The sequence below is a fragment of the Canis lupus genome, chromosome 2 (assembly GCF_048164855.1).
Source record: "Canis lupus baileyi chromosome 2, mCanLup2.hap1, whole genome shotgun sequence".
Taxonomy (NCBI): Eukaryota; Metazoa; Chordata; class Mammalia; order Carnivora; family Canidae; genus Canis; species Canis lupus.
In genome coordinates this window covers 69186843-69206838 of record NC_132839.1, presented here as the reverse complement: position 1 = coordinate 69206838, position 19996 = coordinate 69186843, and positions in this window count along the sequence as shown.

Here is a 19996-nt window from a genome sequence, read left to right as displayed (position 1 = left end):
CCTCTGTTGTAGTTCATTTTCCTTCATTCCATATTGGATGAGGAACTTCCTTTGATCCATTTATCATGCTATGGTCTTGTTTTGGAAAATTTCTTATCTTACATGCTTTAATTTGCATATTTTTGTTATGATTATTGCCAAATGTACATTCAGACGAGTACCTCTGATTCCAAAGCTCACATTCCCCCTATGAACCTGTGTTGGAAGATGGGAGTCATTGAATGTGGATAAAGATGGTAAAAAGGAATTAGCTTATGCAGGTCTTCCAAGCCAGGGTGAGAAGCTCTGAGTGTGTCTCTGGAAGAGGGGGTGTCAGGAATTTACTCTGAGCAGGTTACTGGTTACTGTCGGAAGTAAGTGGCAAGGCCATTGCATGAGTATAAAGGGATCATTTTGAACTTGGTTTTTATTTTTTTTTTATTTTTTTATTTTTTTATAAATTTTTATTTATTTATGATAGTCACACACAGAGAGAGAGAGAGGGGCAGAGACACAGGCAGAGGGAGAAGCAGGCTCCATGCACTGGGAGCCCGACGTGGGATTCGATCCCGGGTCTCCAGGATCGCGCCCTGGGCCAAAGGCAGGCACCAAACCGCTGCGCCACCCAGGGATCCCTGAACTTGGTTTTTAATCTAGAGGGAAATACTTGTTACAGCCTCTGACCTCTGAGAATGATAATTGGAAAGGTTAGTGCACAGATTCTCAAGACAGCCTCCTCCTCAGCTTGAGTGAGTTGCGATCTTGGCTCTGGAGTGTACCTATGTATGTCTGTGGTGCTCTCCAGCAAAGTTTATATGGAACTTGGATTAGAAGGGCATGGGCAGAAAAATCTCTCACAGATTGATCCTTATATTTCTAGATCCACTTAAATTTTACTTCCACTTGTATGGAGCCTTTGTCATAACATTTATTATTTTTTCATAACTCATGAAATTTATGTGTGTCCATCATCATTATCAAAGTAGGAGCTGTTTTAGAGGGAAAGGGTGTTTTATTCAGAATTTTATTCCTAAAACACTTCTTTATACCTAAAAGTATGGCCAATAAAATTGAGTGGGTGATGAATGTCTTTGAGGTTGGCATTCTTCATCATGCCCAAGCTAAGATGCAAGGTGGGATGCAAGGTGTTATATTGTAGGTTTGGAGAATAGGCAAATTTCTGTTTCTAGAAACTGAATCCAAAATTAAAATGTAATGAAAATTCACACATTCCAGATTCTCATGTGCATTATCACCTCATAGGACTCATGTGAATTAGGCATTTTATCTCTATTTTATAGAGGCTTAGTGAGGTCAAGTGACATAAACTGGCTTTAATTCTGGGTAGCTCTTGAGTCTATGTTACTTTTATTCTACACCAATTCATTACACAGGACAGGCTAGGCTTGTGCTGGAATAACCAACTTAACATGTAAATGCTTATTTTTCACTCATACAAAGTCCATTGTGGATAGAGCAACCCTCCATGGCAGCTGTGCTCTGTGTGATGACTCACAGATACAAGCTGCTTCTGTGTTGCATGTCCACCATCTTGGCCTGCAGGCTCTGGTCAATGCCCAAAGTAAAGAAAGAGGAGAATGGTGAGGAACTTCTGCCTCTACCCATGGTGATACAGGTCAATTTCGTTCACACCATATTAAGTCACCAGAACAAGTCACAGAACTCTGTCTAACTACAAAAGGTTGATTAGTCATTTCTTTGTGTGGCCAGTTGGAAAGAACATCAAATGAGATTGAGCATAGCATAGCATTGTGTCTCTCCTGTCCAATGTAATATTGAAGTACAAGATCTGACCTTATGGAAATTGGAGATTTGGAAGGCTAAGCAGCTAATTGAACAATAATTAAATAAAGCTTTATTGAATATCTACTATGTGGTTGGCTCAGCTTTCCATGCTGGAGATTGAGCAGTGAACAAATCATAGGGGTTTACTACAGTCATGGAATTTACATTGCAAAATGAGAGGCAAATACACAGGAAATCATAGAACTTAATATCTTTTTAATTGAAAGGTGTAGTTAAGTGCTTACTTAACTCATCATAGCTTTGTGTGATTGCTAATTTAGATTAAGAATTCAGTAAAGTTTTCTTTAAGGAGGTAACATTTACAAAGACCTGAATGGCATGAAGGTACAACTATGTGAAATCAGGAGGAGAAACATTCCAGATAAGGAAGGTTAGTCCAGTCTTTACTGCAGAAATGAGCTCTGGATGTCAACAGAACAGAAAGTGGGTCATTACGGTGGGGCAGAGTGACAGAGAAGAACTGTGTTATTAGATAATGTAGGACTAGGGAGGGGTCAGCTCATGTAGGTTTTTAAAGGTAGGATGAAGAGTTTTGAGTCTGATGAGAACCCATTAGGGAGTAGTAAGCAGCAGCAGAATGACATGGTCTGATTTATGTTGATGACTGGCATAGCATAGTCTTCCAAGACTTGTGCATTCCAGAACCCCCAAAATAGAAGCTACAATGACAGACATCTGTGTGAGAGCCAAAGGCAATATCAGAATTGAAAGGTGCTAAGCTCCACTTGCTTTCAATGGGACTGTCAGAAAAATACATTGTTACTGAAAAATGCCAGTGTTGGCAAAATCTAGTCTTATCTGAAAAGCTAAAAGAAAACTGTAGGTGTATAAAATGTGACCCTGGTGTTAGCAAACTCAAGTAACTCCAGATGGCACTTAAACTGGTAGTTTACATCTGGCTATCAGTCTGATGTGGGAAGAGTCTCAGAATGCTTTTACATAAAGGAGAAGTTGAGTCAAGGCAAGTCAAGGTCATAGTGATGACTGATGCTTTGTCAGCCCAGCCTTGGAACAAAATGGGGAAAGGAAGTACAAGTGGGAGGCATTCTGGGGAGACATTTTCATGTTGCTCAGAAGTGGCAACATCAGCCAACAGAGGCAGATGGAAAATTCTTCTCCACTTGGACTGTCAGAACTGCTTCATGAGAAGAGTTACTCCTGCAAATGATTTCTTATGTAGATATATGCAGTGATACAAGGAGGAAAATGATTTCAGGGTATTTATTTCAAACCGTGTTTCCCAGGGCCTAAAAGTTCAAAGGAAGTGCCACAGGTGCTGCCATGGCCATAAAGAATGGGAGGAAGAAGTCACATTTCTAAACACAAGGGCTCTTTGCTCTATGTCATCCAAAGCTGCGCTTCAAGTATTTTGTATTAAATATTGGGGTTCCACAAGAAATTTTATTTGAAAGACATATTCCCACTGCTAAAAAGTATGTTGAATGCAAGACAAGCAAATACAGAGACTAAGTTAGGAAGCCATATCAATCACATGCATCTATATGATATTTTATGTTACTTTATTTAATTCTCATAAATTTTAGAGATGGCTACTCCTAACCCCAATCAGCTGTTATTCAGGGTCACATAGCCAGGAAGTTGTCAAGAGGGGATTTAAAACTGGATCTCTGACCCCAAAGACCACATATCCTTACATCATTATTCCGTTATGTCATGCGGGAAGACCCCATATCCACCATTCACTAATTTTGTGATATCCATACCAGGTTTTCTGAAGCTCGGGTTCATCATCTACTAAAGAGAAATACAGGTAGAACTCAATAAAACCAATCTAATTACTTTGAAGCTCATGTGACACAATATATTTAGAAGAATAAACTAGCATAAGCCAAATGTTGTGCTGGCCACTTTTACACTGACACTGACTCATCAAATAATCACAGAAACCTTATGATGTGGCTGATGATGCTCAACTGTACAAATAAGGAACTTGGGTACAGAAAAGTTAGATTAATCATCTGAGCCCAAATAGCCAGGAGCACACAGACCTGCTGATAGATATTCTGACCTGAGTCTCACTGCATGCATGTCAACAGGCCTTTGACTTCTTACTATGTATTTAAAGAGTTGAACATCATAAGTCAAGATAATAAATACCTATGTTATGTGCTTCTGTATTGATAAATACAACTTCAAAAAAATCATATGTTTGGACGTCAATAGAAATATAAAAATATCAAAAAGACCAAATTTAATTATTATAGTTCATGTCTAGGTGTTGTATTGATGGAAAGATGATATTTGGGTGATTTGATTAAATAAAGATGAACATAATGAGTAATTTTTTATATATTCATTTCATAATTTACTTTAATTATTTTTATTTCAGCAATATTATCATGTATAACCATAATTTTCGCATATTTTTTTTATTTTGCAAATAATTTTCTAGCTGACTAAAAATAAAATGTAAATTCATTCAAAGGTTAGTAAATGTTAACACATCTGAAATGTAAGTTTTAGTATGTATAAGATATAAACATTAGAAATATTTTACACCTATCATTAAACAATATTTTTCTTTTTAGATATTTAAACCAACCAATAGAACTGAAAGTTAACAATGCACATTTAGATAATTTAGATTATCTTTAAAGCAATGTCAATCTAATAAAGTTATGTTGCTTTGTTTTTAAATTCGTTTCTACTGATTCTTTTTGAATATAATTTTTCAATTATAGTATTCGGTGTGCATCTAGTTGCCAAATTAAAGAATTAATATTACCCTCCATGCCTCTTATTTCTAAACCAACAAACATATAAATGCAAGAGGGACATGAAATACTTAAACTTGCAGAATATTCCTTAGTTGCTGTATGTGCTACTGTACATTAATCCCAGAAGCCTAGAGATTTACAGAGCACTCTCCTGCACAGTGTTAATTGCAAGAACGAATATTCAGAAGCTTAGAGTTAAGGACCTACTAGGCTGGTCCTGAGAGTTGGATTTGAGGTTACTAAGGTGTCTGCATATTTAAAAATAAAGAATAAATAAGGATTTTTTTCTATGTATGTGTGTGTGCATGTTTTGTGATATAAGTGAGTACATAATTCTAAAGTCAACTAACTTTTCCTACAAAGAATCAAATAGTACCCATTTTTGGTTTTATAGGCCATGTGGTCTTTATTACAACTACCTAATGCTGCCATTCTAAGTGCAAAAGCAGCCATAGGCAGTATGTAGACAAATGAATGCGTCCTGATTTGGCCCACAGCTGAATGAATTTGGCCCATAGGCTATAGTGTGTGAACCTCTGCGCTAAGATGGGATCCTCAAAGGAATTCTAGTTTTCCTAGGTCCAACAGGGTCACTGCATGTTGCTATGCCTTGTAAACAGGGAGAAGATTAATAGACATAAACCAGTTAAATAGCTGGAGTCATTCTTATTTTATTGATCTGCTATTTGAAAGCAGAGCTCAGTGACAAATTCACTTTGCATGATCAAATTTAATCAGATAGACAGGTTGGTCAAGTTTTGTACATATTGGATTTGTTAACTGAAAATTTGTACCAATCTCAGGTTACCAGATGCTCTCAAATTCTGCTAAGGTGGCCCTCCTGCTTAAATGCCTGCTTGCTTATTTTTATTTGGCTTCTTTACTGATATTGGAGGCCAAGAAGACTTCTGACCTTGGAACATGCTCACTTGCCTCAGAACAGTGATAATAATATCCCCACCACCAGGATGCCTGAGTGGCTCACCGGTTGAACAGCTGCCTTGAGGATCAGGGAGTGATCCCAGGGTCTGGGGATCGAGTCCCACATTGGGCTCCCGGTGAGGATCCTGCTTCTCCCTCTGCCTGTGTGTCTCTGCCTCTTTCTCTCTGTGTCTCCTCATGAATAAATAAATAAAATCTTTAAATAATAATAATAATATCCACACCACCACCAATAGTTCAAAAGCAACAAACAATCATGAGGTGCTCACTATGAGCCATGCATAGGGTAACTCATGTAGCTAGAGAAAGAGCCATCTGTAATCTTCTAGTGAAAGCTTATAATCCACAGCATTTTTAGGAGCCCACTCTGTGAAATATGGAGCAAGATGGAGACAAATGAGCAGGGCCCAATCACCCAGTTAATATCTAATTAGCTATGTAGATCCTCTGTTTACTTGCCTGTAAGAAGGGGAACATAAGAACAACTTGAATGTTGTACAAAATGAGTCAAGCTTTGTAAAACATATTTTCAGAAGAGTGCAGGAACCGCATCAATATTAACTAAGATATAATATTTTTACTCTTTATATCAACATTTCAGGAGGTCAAGGATCATATCTTTAATAATGTTCTTAATGTGTCTTTTTTCTTCTCTTCCCTGTATAATCCTGAGAATCGTAAAGTCAGGAGTTATGGAAAAAAAGCAATATATAACCTGTCCAGGGTCCTCATGATCATAGAACCCAACATCTCTTACTTAATGCTTCAAGCAACAGACTGTGTACTTTTTTTTCAAGTGCAATTTGTTTCCTGTATTGTTTTTAAAATGTGGCCTTTCAAGATGTTTTGGCATTAGCTTGTAGCACATACTTACACTGGGATTTAATATATGTTAAATCAGTTCCAAGTTTGGAAACAATCCTTGCTGATTTGAAGGTAATATATGGTGCTTGTCGTTGGAAATGTGTGTGCAGGTGCACTGTATGCCGACAATATGCAATTGGCATTAACATTAATCACAGATTTGAATTTGTCAGATGCTAGATTTTATAGCAAGTATAATCTAGTAGTACTGCAAAAGGCAGTTATAAAACTTTTCATTTTTTCTGAGTAACGAATTAGAATGTAATTAGAATCACAAGCATGAGGATGTGTATGTGTGTTTGTGTGTTAAATTTAACTTTTCTCTTTGTCTCCTAGAGTGCTCCCATCAATCAGTGCTGGTGGCCTTCAATTTACAGTTTTCTTTCCATATCCAGATTTGGAATATATTTTTCATCTCTGATTAGATGGCCCCAATAACCACAATATTGGGTGCTCCTTAAAGCGAGAAATTGTGTTGTTCATTTCTGCATTTCTTTGTCTCCAGGAGCTAAGTCCTCAAGAAGAAGGGTAGGATCTTCCTATATTTGAGACCCATGAAGGACTTGTCCCATGAACTCTCATAAAGTGGGTGCTGTATAACTTTAAAAATATTTCTCTAGACTTACTGTCCCAAATAAATGTAACATCACGTTTTTATAAGTTTCTTATAAAAATTATAAGAAAAAAGTTTTATCACTCAAAGAAGGCAAAATCAGGGGTCCATGTAGAATTAAATTCATTTATTCAGCACTTATTTATTGAACATGTACTATCTGAAGGGTGTTGAAGGATATGGCAGTAAACAAACAGGGGTTTGCACTGATGGAAATTAAAATAGATGTAAGAGTTCTAAAACTAGCTAAGAATTTAAGTGTAAAAACCAAATTAAGAGTCGCCAAATTTATGAAACTTCCTATGTGCCAGGAATTATTTGAAGTGTTGTATATGTACTAATTAATTTACTTCTTAAAACATTGTTGTGATTTTAGAAAGATGAAACACATGTACAGAGAAATTCAGTAGCTCCTTCACATAGGGTATAAGCAGCCTAACCACATTTTTGCCCAAGTGGCTTAGCTCCAGAGCCCACGTTCTTATCTGTTCACTCATGATGTTACTTGCTCCAAAAATATAAAGCAACTCTTCAGTCAGATAAATGACTTGCATGTCTGTTTTTATGATTATTATTTCCTATGACCAAGCTTTTGATGTGTGATGGCAGCAAATAGTTCAAGGTGATACTACCTGTCAAGAACGTGGAGTCTGAATATTCTTCTATTTTATAGTTGTAATATAGAACCATATGCTTTGGCAATCAACGAGGGGAACGGCAGGATCAACATATTCATAAAAACTGATGAACAAAATTTTTGTGCCAAAAAATAGTTATCATACATTTCCCTGAGGGTCAGCATGAGGTTAGCAGGTCCAAAATTTTTCACTCAGGAATCAGTTCTGGGTCAATGCCATGACAAGAACAAATATTTGAATGAAGAATTGTCAAAACAAGTATTAAATAAGACCAGCAGAGCAGTAAATAAACAAGCAAGAGATTGCACAGCATGCACTGAATAACTGATTCAAATTTACAGAATATTTTAGTCTTCCTAAAAAAAATAATCTGGCTGCAAAATATGCTGGGAGGAAACCAATGAGTTGACCTGGTGCTGAGATTGAAGGGAATATGCCACAAATTATGATTTTTATCAGAATGGATGATCAGCAGCTGTGTATGATGAATACATTTTAATAACAAGTCTGTTGGATCTCTTCCTCATTTAGAACAATAAAATTATGTCTTTGGCATGTAAAATGTATGTTCTCATAGCAGGAGACAAAATTTTATGTCCTACTAATACTCTTTTGGAAGGAAAACACTATCTGATTTTTGTACTTGTGCTAAATACTTGTACACATATAGTTCAGCTCTACTTTGAGGGGGATGTGAGAGAGGAAATCTGGAGGAAAACAAACAAAAATGTGATTTTTTTTTCTGGTTTCAGATATGAAATAAGCTTAAGTGTACAGATTTTGTTTCTGCAAAAAGAGAGGCAGTTGAGAGTTGGAAAGATTCACTGAGATCATTCTGTTCCCTTTATTTCTCTCTCATTGAATGTCAAACAGAATTCTAGGGTTGTTATCTGGAAGTACCTTCTTGTCATGCATGTATGCAAGTCAAAAATCTCCAAACTAGCTCTTATTTAGGTTAAAAAAAGTTGATATGTTATCTCCATCTTCCTTGCTCTTCTGTTTCTCAATTACTTTCAATCTTTGGGTCAAAGCTAGGATAGTATTTAATGAATACATTCTTTCAAATCCCAACAAGAACTTCAAGAATTTAAGAAGCTACATCTGAAAAGTTGCTGATGATGTGTTCACATCAACACAGAAAGACAAGAAAAGTTTCACAGAATTTGTATTAAAGTTAGTTTGAAGGAATTAGGATGCCATCAACACAATGAGGATTTGTGGGGTCAGTCTGAGAAAAAGGCAAACACATTGGGTCTTCTTTTCCAATTGAGTTATTGCTGATTTCTGAAGAAAATTTAACAGGGCTTTTGAGATTCTCGCAAAATTGCAAGAAAAAAATAGAATTTGGGGTTCACAAAGGAGGGAAGCTATGGGAAAGGCTCATGTCTATGCTTATACCTAGTTTGACATATACAACTAGGTTGACATTGACTTCACTGAGATCAAAGCCCACCTTTGAATGGTCTCAATTGCTGATATGACTAATGTAACCTGAAGCCACTTACGCTTTTTCCTACTTTACTTTCAGAAGCTAAAATTTTTCAATCTCATTAATCATAAGGGAAATGTAAATCGACACTATAAATCTAAAATGAAATATCATTATCACTATAGTACCTGAATTGCCAAAATCAAAAAGACTGATTGGTAAGTATTGACAAGGATAGGGATCGAGTGGAATTCTCATACACTGCAAGAGAATCTTGGTGTAACTACTTTTGCAAACTGTCTGGCAGAGTTACTGAAGCTAATTCTACATACTAGCATATAACACAATATATGCAATAATACCGATTGTATGCAATACAGCAATTACATTCAGAGATATATACTCACCAAGGATATTAACACAGATAGGCCAAAAAATACAACATAGTCCATAAAATATTTATAGTAGCCAAATTCTGGAAACAACTCCAAATTACAACAATGGAATAGGTAAGCAAATTAATAATTATTCATGTAATGAGCTAATATACACCTATGAAACTAAATTTATTCCAAATAAACACAACAATATGTATCAATCATAAGCATAATTTTGAGCAAAAGATGCCAGGTAAAATAGATATCATACTGTATAATTCTATTTATACAAATTTCAAAAATAGGTAAAAGCAATCTATATGATGAGAATAGTAGTCACATTTGGGGAATAGAAAGAAGTTAATGATAGGAACAAGTCAAGAGGGTGTGTCTGGATGTGTTAGTACTATTTTATTCATTCACTTGTGTGATGTTATATGAGTATGTTCATTTTTTGGTAATTTATGGAGCTGCATACCTCTGATTTGTGGATGTTTCTCAATGCATATTATTGTTCAATAAAAACTATTTCAAAAGATTTGAAAAGCTTTAGTACTCAAATTAACAAAAGAAGAAAACAATTCATTACACATTTCTATTTTATTATTTTTCCATTATTTTCTAGGATACCTGAAAACTGATTATGCAGACCTTGGCTCTCATGGTGGTATTAAGGGTCTAGTTCATACAAACATCAGTAAACGGGGGATTTATATTAAACTCACACAGCTTAACCCCAACCAAATCCTTTCCATGAAGTCTGCAGTCAAGGGAGTATCAGTAAAATACCAGTCTTATGTTGGCTCTGAGATTCCACCGCAAGATGGTAAAGAGTATGACAATGTTAAATATTGGAACAGCACTTCTGTAAACACACTTTGTCCTCAAGAAGAATATTGACTGCACAAATTTGGGTTTGAGTTTTAATTTTAATTGGATAGCTAATAAGAAGTTTGACTTAGAATTTGACAGAAGTAGCAAATTACCTTTAGGGTAGGGTAGAAAGTAGACAGCCTTCAAAACACAGTCATAGAATACATAAAGGTGAAATAAATTGCAAAGATGAACATTCACTTTTTGGTGAGCACTTAGAAATGCCCTAAAAGATGACACATATCTTACTGATTTTTAAAATATAAAGTATTTTACAGGATGGCCTTCCTTTCAATACGCAGGCTCTGTAAAATCCAGGGAGTTGACTTTGGTTTAAAAAATCTCAGAATGCTTTTACAGTGGCAGCCAGGCTGTGCTGCCCAGACCTCACACTTCAGGAGGCAAACATTTCCCCACTGCTAGAAGTGTGGTATGCTGATGGATCCCAGCTGAGTCCCTCTCTGGGAATTGTCCATTGCAGAAGAAAACTGCTCTGTTCATGGCTAGACTTCTCCTGGCGTAGCCTGTCCACAGTGATGGGTATCAAAGAAATACTGCAAGAAATTATTAAATAGGCAAGAAAGTTAAATAGGCAAGAAAGACTTTAATTTACAATAATTGCAATAAATGTCCAGACTTGGAATAGAGGAGAGGAATGAAACTCTACTGAAACAAAAGGTGAGGGAGTTTTTAAGCCCTGGATGAGGGAATGGAAAAGTATTGAGAATGTTACATTGTGATCAGTATGATTGTGCCATCTGTGTTTGCTAATTGTCTCTTACCAATGTTAGGCTCCTGCCTTCTCACAGAGATGACGGGGAGATAGGGATGCGGTATTTCTGGATGACTGTATTTCAAAGGGATAGCTCCAAGATCCTTAAAAAAGACATTCATGGGTTGTGAAACTGACAAGTCCAACTGCAGAGGCCGCAGGAAATCGGCTGAATTTTCTGTTCAACTGGTTATGAGTCCATCTTCTTCCTCTGCCCAGTTATGCTTCCCAATCCCTTCCTCTCTGACAAGTGTAACTCCTGAGAGTGCTCTGAAACAGACTTCTTCAGGCAAGCTGCCTCAAACATAGCTTCCAATGAACCTGCCTGAACACCAATCATCTCCACTGCTTTTACTAGAACAAAATCACTCGTTTTTTTAAAAGTTAGGTGTGTAACTCCTTCCCAGAAAATACCCATCCTCTACTCTCATAAGCAACTTGAACTGATTTAATTTGCCCTCTTCTACAGTTTTACTGAACTCCTGCACTGGGAACATTATTATTATTTTTTTTCTTTTTGTCCCACTAGCATGAACCATTGAACGAGGTAAAGGAACCATGTTTAATACATCTTTGTATTTTGGTATTTACAATACCTTGATTAGGAATAGGCATACTACAAACATTAATTATTCTTTTCTTTTTTTTTTTACAAACATTATTTAAACATATTTTAGGATGAGTCCTGATTCTACTTACTCTCTTCACCATGCAAGTAACTAGATCATTTGTTTTATTTTTTTTATTGAAAAAGGTAAAACATGTTTGTCTAAAAAGGGTTTTCATGGGGGTGTCCAACAAGGATCACATCATGTGTGCACATGTGTTAGTGTTTTAACTTGAGCAATAAGAGAGCTTAATTTTAAAATAGCCAAATTTTAAAAGACTATTTAAATTTTCCACACATTTTTTATCTTACAAACCTAAGCTGAATTGTTTTAGCTCCCTTAAACACTCTTCAAACCAAATATTACAGTTATTTTAAAACTAAAGATGAATTTTAATTCATTGGTAAAGGTTAAAGAGTGAGGGCAGTAGGAGTTTCCAGAGACCTTCAGGCTGCAAATATAGAATTTGAATCTTTTAATACCATTCTTTTTACCCCGTTGAGTTCAACTATGAATACAAATGGTTTTGAAATAACCATGGCAAAGATAAAAAGTAAGGGAAATAGATGATTTCTGCATACCTTACAGAAAATACTTAGCAAAGAAGGCTTAACTGTACTAAAATAAAAAGATCTGGCCCATCCAGTAGAAGCATAGCAGGGGTAAGTTGTGTTGATGAGTCAATCAATGGACCATCTAAAAAGACTTTGTGAAGAAGTCTTCGCAGAGATGCTGTGGTGAGGAGAAAAGAGAGATGCTCTGGTGAGGATGTCAGTCTGCATTGTACTACACAGATATAATTTAAATAATATATTCACTTAATTTGAGACTAAATTCTACCAAAGGAACACTTAAGATACTCAAAATAGGTTCATAACTTGGTAAGATTGGAAATTTGAAACAAATTGCATGGTTTCACTTTAAAAGAATGACAGGGGAGGGGCATCTGAGTGGCTCAGTCAGTTAAGTGACCAATTCTTGATTTTGGCTCAGGTCATGATCTCAAGGATCATGAGATAGAGAGCCCCGTGTTGAGCTCCGCATTGGGCATGGATCCTACTTGAGATTCTCTCTGTCCCTGCTTCCTGCACGCACATGTGAGCATACTCGCTCACTCTCTCTTAAAATAATTAAAAAAGAATTATGGGTGAAAGAATATATTGTATAAAAATTAGAATATTTAACACTATATAATAGTGAAAGCACTTTATATTTAACTAGTAGGATGTAGTTAAACGTATTACTTAGAGGGAAATTTGTAGTCACAATGCAAATTTTAGAAGAGAGACAATGTTGAAGACATAACCTGAGAGCTCCACTTAAAACAATGATAGCAGAACAAGTAAAACAAATATAGATAATATGAGAAAATAAATAGTAAACATAAGCAAAAATGAGTGAAGATTTTTTTTAAATTATCAAAAGGATCAATAAGTTAATGGTTAGTTCTTTCAAAATATACATCTCTGGAAGACTTGCTCAGCAAAAAGAAAAAAATGTTCATAACACACATAAGGACAAAACTGCATCATGAATAATTATATAATGTTTTGGAAAATTTAGATCAAAGGGACAATAACCTAGAAAAACATCTCATCAAACCTGACTCAAGAATAAGTAGAACACTCAAACAGACTACTATGCATTTATAAGCTAACATTGATAAATAAATAATTACCCATCAACACAAAATCAAATAAAAAAACAAGTTTAAAAAATAGGGAAAGACTTGACTTAGCACATGTAAATATTGCATTGATGTGTTCATGCAAATTCTGCAATATTTATATTTGTCCAGAATCAGATTAAGGCAAAAAATCAAACTAAAACTCAAACAAACAAACAAAAAGACTAGAATAAAGAAAGAAAGATAAAAGGAACTATAAGGATCTACACCTATGACAGAAATGACAGAACAAATCATCCAGGAACCGTATACGACTACCTAAGTAGCACTAGAATAACAGACTCTCCCTAATGGAAAAAAAGAAAAGTAGATGATTAGATCTCTCTTAACTCCATATACAAATCAATCTCAGCTTGAATAAAAACTTAAATGTAGAAAGAAAACTATAAAATGTTTAGCCCAAAACATATTTTTATAACCTTGGCATAAGGGATAATTTCTTAAACAGAACATGTAAAGTAAAATGCATAATTGGAAGAATGAATACATTTGGTTACATTAAATCTTTAAAATATTATAAATAAAAGACACCATAAATACAATGGAGAATCAAGCCCCATATTTGGCACATAACCAACAACAGCTTGAACCTAATGTATATAAAGAATAATATGTTTTATATCTTTCTATCTATATGTACACATACATATCAACATAAGAAAGACAAATATCCTAATGGAAATACAGCAAGAATAGGTAATCTACAGAGGAGAAAATATTAATGACAAAGAGACAAAAGGAAGAAAAGCATGGATTCTCACTAGCAATTGGAAAAACCTCAATTTTTATTTTTTATTTTTTTAAGAGAAACCACTCAGTATACCATTTTATTCTCTCTCTCTCTTTTTTTTATGATAGTCACACACACAGAGAGAGAGAGAGAGAGAGAGAGAGGCAGAGACATAGGCAGAGGGAGAAGCAGGCTCCATGCACCGGGAGCCTGACGTGGGATTCGATCCTGGGTCTTCAGGATCGCGCCCTGGGCCAAAGGCAGGCGCCAAACCGCTGCACCACCCAGGGATCCCAAAAATCTCAATTTTTAAAGAAATTATATTTCATATCTCACTTCTTTGCAGAAAATAATGTGTTAATATTTTTAATACATTGTTTCAGCCAGGATACAGAGAAATGAGAACCTATACTTTTGTTGGAAAAGAAAATGGTTATAAACCACTTTAGAGCTATGGGAAATGGCTGATAACTTGTAGCATCATAGTCTCTCAATGAGTAGTCTGCATGTTGATGTCTATTATGGAGAACCACTCACATCTATGCAAAAGAAAAGAAGGTTTCATTGAAGCCATGATCGTAATATTCAAAGTGGAATAAACTATTTCTCAGTATGGGAATAAATTAATATATCATGATTTATTCATAGAATCATATTCTATATAGCAGTTAAGATGATTTATATTCAAATGTAGCAATATGGGTATATCTCAAAATCATAAAAGAGTGAATAAAACAGTATGATCCCATTTGTGGAAATTTTTTTTTTAAATATTTTTATTTATTTATTCATGATCGACAGAGAGGGAGGGAGAGAGAGAGAGAGAGGCAGAGACACAGGCAGAGGGAGAAGCAGGCTCCATGCACCGGAGCCCGACGTGGGACTCGATCCCGGGTCTCCAGGATCGCGCCCCGGGCCAAAGGCAGGCGCCAAACCGCTGCACCACCCAGGGATCCCCCCATTTGTGGAAATTTTAAAGCAAAAAAAATACAACCACAAATATATTTATGGCTTTTCTTCTATTGGATTCTCTGAGAGCCCACTCTGAGATGGAGAGTTGTGTGCAGGAGATTTAGAGAACTGAGAAATGCAGAATTGGGCAGAGTGAGAAGCCAGGTTGCAATATGGTTGTAACTGAGGTCTCAGACCATCCAACAGGGAGTTTTGGAGCTAGGGTGGTTCCTCACAGTTATTCCACACAGAGGCAAGGGAGCTGAATATGTATTTGCATCATCTAACCTTTGGCCATTTCAGGGATAGGCCGTGCTTCAACCCAGCCTGGAACATAGCGGTGAGCCAGCAGCGCTGATGTCAGCAGTTGAGGGATGGCTGCGTGGGACCTGAATGGATCACCACCATTTGTAACTGTGTGATAAAAGTACTGTGCATACATATGGAGGGGAATGATGTGCGTGGACTTCAGGATAGTGCTTTTCTATGGAGAGAGAGGCCCAGGATGGGGAAGGATGAGAGATAAGGCTTTTGGTGGGTCTGCAATATTTTATTAATTAAAAAAAAAAGATATTGAAGCAAATACAAAAACTTTACCTTACTGGTGTGCCTCTTCCCATTACATCACTTCATTTTTTTTTATATGCTTGAAATGTTTCACCTTTAAAAATCTAGTCATATTGCAGTGATAAAATGACATTCAAAAAGTGGGCCAAAAAAAACCTGTCTAAAAATAGAGGGAAAAAGAAGTGTCTATTTTAATTAAGGAGTCAGAGGTTTGGGTCACAATGTGAAGACTGTTTTCAAATCACAATTGAGATTTTACAGTGGGCCAGATACCTTAAAAAGTTATTTAGATTACATGCATACCCTAAAATTTGTTTTTACTTAAAAGGTTTATATACCTAGTTATTTATCAATCTTTATAGTTGCTACCATGGCCTTTCCTCTGAGTGTATATCAATTGATTGTGGCTCCATATAATGTTTTGTCCTGGTTTTGATTCTGCCTTGCTATGGATTGAATTGTGCACCTCAAAATTCATATGTTGAAGCCCTAACTGCAGATGTGATGGTATTTGGAGGTGGAGCCTTTTGGAGGTGATTAGATCTGTGGCCTTATAATAAGAGAAATCAGAACTCTCTCTCTCTACCATATGAAGACGCAGGCATAAGGTGACCATCTGCAAGAGGTCATCAGAAGCAAAACAAAACAAAACAAAACAAAACAAACAAAAAATCATGCCTGATCTCAAACTTTCAGCTTCTGGAACTGTGAAGAAATAAATGTCTATTGTTATTTAAGTCACCCAGGATGTAGTATTGTGCATGGCAATCTGAGCTGAGACATACCAGAAGCATGCAGAGAACCTATTCTGAATATATGTGGTTTATTAGGAAGGAAACATTAATAGAGAAAGTAGAGACAAGAGATAGGGAATGCAAAGCCATCAGAACAATGTTAGTTATAAGGCACAGCACAGCTGTGGATCAGGAGAACTGGAACCCACTGTGGAAATCTAGAGGCCAGTATGGAACATGCCCTTGAGAGATATTCCACCCATGGGGCTATGGACCCAGGTATTTACCCATCCATTTCTGTCAATCATTTGTTGATGGCTGCTCCCAGTGGATGTTCATTCTAAGGAATCTCTGGCCTCCCATTCTGGTGGCAAAGAGGATTCTGGAAGCAGAAGAAATGCTACATTGGAAAGTTGTCTGGAGTGCATGGAGATGGCAAGGGCCAAGGATTGTGTGTAGAGAACCAAGGGATTTTGCAGTATTTCTTCTATCCAGCCATGTCTCTACTTGATCAATGGTTTGTTTTCTTTAAAAGAAGCAAAAGCTTAGAGAAATTCTGCTATCTTAAAGCTATTTCACCCACAGATAATTTACTCTTTATTCATAAAAGCTTATCTTTTATTAGGCTTTCCAAATAATTTAACACTGTTTTTGCATGATATTGCACACTACTTAATAATTAAATTACATAATTGCAACAACAAGCACACTTAGCGTCAACAAGTTTGGAAATAAAAGCTCTTGGCTTTTGGTAGGGTTACATCTCAAGTGCTGGCATGAGAAATACATGGGCAGATTGCCTAGGAACATTCAGCGTGCAGTGGGCATCAACTAGTGCAAATTCCAGAGGGAGTGATATTGAGCAGACCGATGAGTGTGTTGAGTAGAGGTAAGTATAAATAACTCCTAATCTATAGGAATAGCGGCTATGTGGGAAAGAAATTGTACGTTTGCTCCAGGGATAGAAATTCTCGATAGAGTTGTGGAAGTACAGTAACTTTGCTCAGTTGGGGTACATTTTCTCACAATCGCATTTCCCACCAAGATGGAAAGCATGGGCTAGAGAAAGTGTAACTTATTCTAATTAGAGTATGCAAACAAATGTCTTTTGAGGGTTCATTCAATTTCACTATCATTTTTACTCTGGGTTAACTGATCTCTTTGGATTTGTTACTCTCTTCGAATCTGATTGAAAAGAAAAAGTCGCTGTTCTTACTTGCCCTTAAAGCGTCATTCAGCTCCACTGAGCTTTGTTAGGGAACTATATTTATACTTTGTGCTTCTTAGGTAAACGTTGGGCAAAATCAAGTGTTTGTGTTAGCTCAGGTGTTTTAACACAGTGAATCGTTCTACTTTCCTGCCAAAGTTAAAAGCCTTAAAAATCATCACATATTTCTGGGCAGAAGCTTTGTATAGGTTCCAAAAGAAGGTAGCTTGAGTTGTTTTCAAAGACAGAATGTTGATTTCTGCCCTCTGAGTACCTGTGATGAATTCTACCTTCAAGGAGGAAATGGCTGAGATAACTAAAGAAAGTGTCATCGTTTTCTTTTGTTAAGAACACGTTTGTAAATCATCCTTTAAAATGCACGGTGGGCATTAAACAACTTCTGGTGCATTGCTGGGACTACCAGATCAGTTTTTATGCTGAGTTTGGTCTTCTAGGGATCCCATAGCCTGGCCCTTATGTCTTCCCAGCAATATTCCTCTTGCAGCTTCCTCTTCTAAAAAACTACTGCTATTTGGCACCTCACACAAGGGAGCCCACACTACTCCCTCAGCTGCCAAATCCTTCTCATCCTGTTTTTCTGATGCACTCTGAAGCTTCGTTATTATGTTTCTGCACCCCCTCCTGGCCATTCTTGAGCAGAGATCACCTCCCCTTAAGGTCCCCAGGGGATTATTTGTAGTCCTCCACCTTTCCACTTCTCTGAAGAACTAATGTGCAATGGCATGAATCATGGTGAGAGAGATTTAATGCCACAGGAAGTGGAAATTCACATAGCCGGCCTCCAAATCTTATCAGGGCTCCAGGATCTCAGAGACGCTTGAATGATTCATGAACAAAAAGTGGCTGGTGAATGAATTTTTGAGAAAGCCATCACACATACCCAAGACTTATCTCACTAGCTCACTCCCCTCCACACGGGGGTTAGACGAGAGAATTTTAGTAGTTTAATAGTTTAACAGAGAGTAAACCATCTGTAGCTGTGCCCATTCTGGCACTGTTCCAGAATGTAGAGAAAGATTGTCCTAATTTTAATAGCATCTTCCTTCAATCTTACAGTCTTTCCCCTCTGAGGAAAAAGAAAATACTTTTTTAGAAACAACTTCCTGACATATAAATGGCTAACAGATACATGAAAAATGATCAACATCACTCATCACAGGGAAATGCAAATCAAAACTACAATGAGATACCATCTCGCACCTATCAGAATGGCTAAAATTAACATCAGGAAACAACCAATGTTGTCAAGGATGTAGAAAAAGGAGAACCCTCTTATGTTGTTGGTGGGAATGCTAGCTGGTACAGCCACTCTGAAAAATAGTATGGAGGTTCCTCAAAAAGTTAAAAATAGACCTATTCCATGACCCAACAATTGCACTGCTAGATATTTATCCAAAGGATACAAACATAGTGATTTGAAGGGGCACGTGCACCCCAATGTTTATAGCAGCAATGTCTACAACAGTCAAAATATGGAAAGAGCCCAGATGTCTATCAACAGATGAATGGATAAAGAAGATGTGTGTATATATATATATACACACACACACACATATATACACATATATAGATATATATACACTGTATATATATATATACACATACACAATGGAATATTACTCAGCCATTTAAAGAAAAAAATGAAGTCTTGCCATTTGCAATGATGTGGATGGAACTGGAGGGTATTATGCTAAGCAGAATAAATCAGTCAGAGAAAGACATATGCCATATAATTTCACTCAGATGTGGAATTTAAGAAACAAAATTGATGAACATAGGAGAAGGAAAGGGAAAATAAAATAATATAAACAGAGACAAAGGCAAACCATAAGAGACTCTTAACTATATAGAACAAACTGAGGGTCAATGTAAGGTGGTAGGGGGGTAAGGAGTGACTGGGTGATGTGCATTAAGAAGAGCACTTGCTGTAATGCTGACTGGGTATCATATGCAAGTGATGAATCACTAAATTCTACCCCTGAAACTAATACTACACTATATGTTAACTAACTTGAATTTAAATAAAATCTTTAAAGAAAAAAAAAGGCAGAATAATATCTTTTTCACCATTCAAAACCTCCAAGAATTTATCACCAGAAGACTACAAAACAATTAAAGAAAGTCTTCAGGCAGAACAAAATGTTACCAGATGGAAAAATGGATCTATTCAAGGGAATAAAGAACACAGGAAATGGTAAATGCATGGATAAGTGCATAAGGTATTCTTAATTATTTAAATATCTTTGAAATAGTTAAATATTTAAATATCTTTATTTTATAAATAATAATGTATGTGCTGTTTATAACATAGGTATGACAACAATAACACACAGGAAAGCAGAGGAGAAATAAAGAATACTACTGTAAAAATACAATATAATAAAAATATAATAATAATAATAATAATAATAATAATAATAATTTATTTATTACACTTAA